We start from the raw sequence: 4388 nt of genomic DNA, 5'->3' as shown, positions 1-4388 counted from the left end.
ACTATAGCACTCCGCGCTCCCGAGCTAGAAATCAATACAAAACCACAAAGCAAGAGTAGGGTTTTACGCATCCGTGCGGCCCGAACCTGGGTAAATCACTCGCGTGCTTCGCCTCGATTTGCTCTTTGCACGATCTCCGCCCCCGCCGAACCGAAAGGGACCCGGCCCGCCGGTCCCATAGGTGCCCGTGGATCAGTACCCCGGCAATGACTAATAAGGCAGATTCCATCAAATATTCCAAATACTCTGATGATGATTTTTTTATTAATCCAACAGTCCCAACATCAATCACTATGGATCGGTAGCTTTCTAACTTAAGGGTCATTGTGATCCATTTTTGGTTTTGGGCCTTGTGATGCCATGCCTCGATAGGTCTCTAAATATGAAAGTCGCTGCCGTCACAAAGAGGTTATTCACTGGATTTAGTGAAAGATGGTGAGCAAGTGTCATCCCAACTGAATAAATTTTGTGGTCATTTCATGAATCTCCAACCAAAAGACATGTCACACCTCTTCTTAAGCATGCATGATAAAACAAAATTTCATAGAATTTATTCTTTCAAAAGTTAATTGTTTGTCATGTAGTTCCTCTAGTCGTTTGTTTGTTTGTGCGTCATAACAAACAGTCCATCTCTTATATATGTGAAAACTTTCTATTAGTAATAATACTAAAAAAAGGGTCTCTTCTAGTGGTAACTATACTAAAAAATTGTGTTCATGTACCCATTGAAAATATATAGTGCATGTAGTACATATCAGCCTTCGTATAACAATCAAAGTATTGGCACCATGGTCGCAAGGTAATAAGCAATTTATATCCAAGACAATGCGGATGGATACCTTGGATCTCAGCCCATGGAAAACTTACTGCATACTGCAAACCCTGCGCTTCGGGCATAACAAACTGTGTCCACAACAGCTAACGATACGTGTATCACGTAACCACAAATACACGTTCTAAATAGTAGTTTTCCGTCATATGGCATTCTAAGTTTTAGTTTTAAGTTTCTAAATATGTTCACAAATATTTTTAATGATTTATAGTATATCAGCTACCCCATGCAGATACACGGGATGATAACTGGTGCCATTCTAAGACTAAATAGCACTATAATAGCGGCGATGGATGTAGTGAACTATGCATTTATTTTAGGCTGATGTGATTACTACCTCCTGTAGTTGTATGTTGATGGGGTAAACACGCCACAAGAGATTTTGGTATAGATAATAGAGTTTTGAGCGCATGCCTTTTGTACATATAATTTCAAGTAAATAAAATATAATACACAGTTGTAGGTTCAACCAAAATTAGAAATCTCTCTGCATAATAAGAGTACAGAGCCCTTGATTATAGTATAATAGTACATCTCTCTCCGGGGCACATATGAACCTTAAAATAAACATAAATTTACTTGTCGAAAAGCTAGATACAAAGGTGACACAATGGATATATATCTCAAAGAATCAACCTTCTAGCATGCTTGCCATGGTAAACTACATGTAAAAGATGATTTAACTTGACATAGAGTCCATCACATATTTGATATCATTAGCGATATTCTTGGCATCTGTTGCAATACCAGCTAATCCTCTGCTCGCCAACCCAGCACAGTAGAGCCCATTTTCACCTTTCCAATGATTTGGATATTTTTGGATGGACAGTCTGTTGCCATTCAACATGCTCTCGCCATTCTGGATTAAAAACACATAGCCTTGTTAGCAGATTTAATAATGGTTACACCAAGAAAACAAACTCAGACATGTTCAAACACAAGCTATATTACCTTGAGCCACATATTTGTCGTGCTTTTGTATCCAGTTGCAAACACAATTGCATTAAATGACATTCTTTTACTGCGTTGAAATTTAACTATGTTGCCCTTGATCTTACTAATGCTCCCTTGAACCTTTAGGAGATAAAAATACAATGACAACTTGGCATATCAAATCAACATATGTTATAAATTTATGTCATGTCAAGGATATACTTACTTTAATGATGCCTTTTTTGATCAATCCAACAGTCCCAACATCAATTACTACAGATCGGCCTGTTTCTGATTTGAGGGTCATTGGACCCATTTTTGGCCTTGTGATGCCATGCTGTGACATGTCTCCAAATATTAAATACGCTGCCATCACAAGGTGTTTATCCACTAGATTCAATGGAAGATGGTGAGCAAGTGTCATCCCCAAACGAATTAATTCCTTTGTCATTACATGAATCTGCAACCACAAAACATGTCACACCTCTTTTGAAGTATGCATGATAAAAATAGAATTTCTTCTTTCGAGAAATAAATTTTTGTCATGTGGTTCCTCTAGTCTTTCAGTTGTTTGTGTGTGACATAAAACAGTCCATCTCTTTTTCTATGTGAAATACTTCGTATTAGTAATAACACTAAAAATTGCATCTCTTCTATTAATAACTATACTACGAATTTGCGTTCATGCACCCAATGAAAATATATAGTGCATGTACGTACCGGGCTTCGTATAACAATCGATGTGTTGGCACCATGGGTCGCAAGGTCATAAGCAATTTCCATCCCGGAGTTGCTAGATCCAATGACCAATACATTCTTGCCAGAGTAGCTCTTGCCTGACTTGTAGCTTGAGGAGTGGATAACATCACCTGGAAAGCTTACCAGTCCAGGGAACATTGGAATATTCTCTGCACTATTCTCACCACTTGCCACAACAAGAAACTTTGCCGTGAACTTGACTGTGTGCACTTTGACATGTCCTTTGCCACAATGGACCAACATTTTTCATCATTGTCATATGTGGATGACTCCACGCTGGTGAGATACTTTGGTTGAATGTTGAAACGCTCAACATAGTCATCCAAGTACTTCACAAACAAGGTTTTTGGTATGTATGTTGGTGCATCTACAGGGTATGACATGTGTGGCAACTCACAGAATTCCTTTGCGAGATGCAGCTTGAGGCGATCATACGTGCGGTTGTGCCAGAGTGATGCGCTACAACTCTCGCGCTCAACGATGGCATAATGAATTGAGAATTGGCTAAGCCATGCTGCCGTTGCGAGGCCTGCTGGCCCAGCACCAACAATGAACACTGTAACACCCTCCATTTCAAAGAGAAAACTTGACAAAGTTGTGGGATAAGTTCGGTGGTAGTCCAGTGTTTGTGTGTTTGCTCGATGAACTTTGGATGACATGCTCGTGTATGGGGGCATATATATACTGGTAACCTTCATGGGCCAATCAGTTTTATGGATTGAGGGGTGAAAAAGGTAAATATTTATTGAGGCCTAATCCTACTGTGTAGGAGTATTTCCATCTAAAAATGGAGCCGTTGTTGGTTGTGAAAGCGTGTACGGATACAAAATAGGTAGGAAACACACCGTTGATCGATTGTTGGTATTGGAAATTTATCGACCATCTTTTTTATGTGTAGATTAAAGAATCTTCATGTTTCTTTCCTTTCGCATCGTCGCCAATGACAATTACTACTCTAATAATATTCAAGTGTTTCTTCCTATTTGTATACGATATAGGATATGATAAGGATAAGTCTGATTTCCAAACACACATTTATAGGCAAAGTCCTATTTCATTTTCACTAGTTAATATAATGTGGATGACAAAAGGAAACAATCATCTTAGAAGGATTTGTTACCAACCATCTTAACCAATTTTGTCGGTTAGTTTTGCCTCCGGTTGAGTTGACGACCATTGCCATACCTTTGGTGTCAACACAACGAGCCGTTCGATGTTGTGAACAAAAAAAAGTGGAACTTTAGTTCAAATATTTGAAACCAGTTTTTTTAGTATAAATTCGTTTCTATGCTGAACACTCATTTAATGTGAGGCCATATTTCAACTTTGGTACATGCATATTGTCCTATGCCTGAACATCAAATTGAAAGCTCATTGTATTTTTAACTCCAGACACCAGAGTGTGGATATATTATGTTAAAAAGATAATAAATCAATTTACTGAAAATCAAAATTGTCAATCCTGTCTCAAAGCGGTTTTGCAAACTTGTCTGGTTCCAAACTGACTGACACAGATTAATCACAATTGTACACAACTTCCATGCAAAACTGAACTGGAGAAGTGGAGCACATACAGTTCATCGGATTTTGATTTGCCTAACAGAATAATCCACTACCTTCTGTGACTTACATTTAGCATGGCGCAAACTGCAGACTGAACGTATCAAACATATGATTACGTTCGACTTACGACCGTCGAGTCCAAATGATTTCAACATCTACCAGACTACCACTCTACCTCCTGCAGTTGGATCTTCTAAAGACTTGTCTGCTGGGTAGGTATATTCAGGCCTTCCTCACATGAAGGATCGTGTGGTACAGACAAGTAGCATCTTCTCTTCTTTCCAGATGGTCACTTCCCTTG

At 38.8% G+C, this 4388-nt stretch overlaps 1 pseudogene; it reads right to left on the bottom strand.

Annotated features, from left to right (window-relative positions):
- Positions 1 to 1511: 1511 nt before the first annotated feature.
- On the bottom strand, positions 1512 to 3096 carry LOC125531636 (annotated as a pseudogene).
- Between the last annotated feature and the right edge of the window lie 1292 nt (positions 3097 to 4388).

This window comes from Triticum urartu, unplaced genomic scaffold, assembly GCF_003073215.2.
Source record: "Triticum urartu cultivar G1812 unplaced genomic scaffold, Tu2.1 TuUngrouped_contig_7691, whole genome shotgun sequence".
Lineage (NCBI taxonomy): Eukaryota > Viridiplantae > Streptophyta > Magnoliopsida > Poales > Poaceae > Triticum > Triticum urartu.
This window is presented reverse-complemented; position numbering and strand designations above follow the sequence as displayed.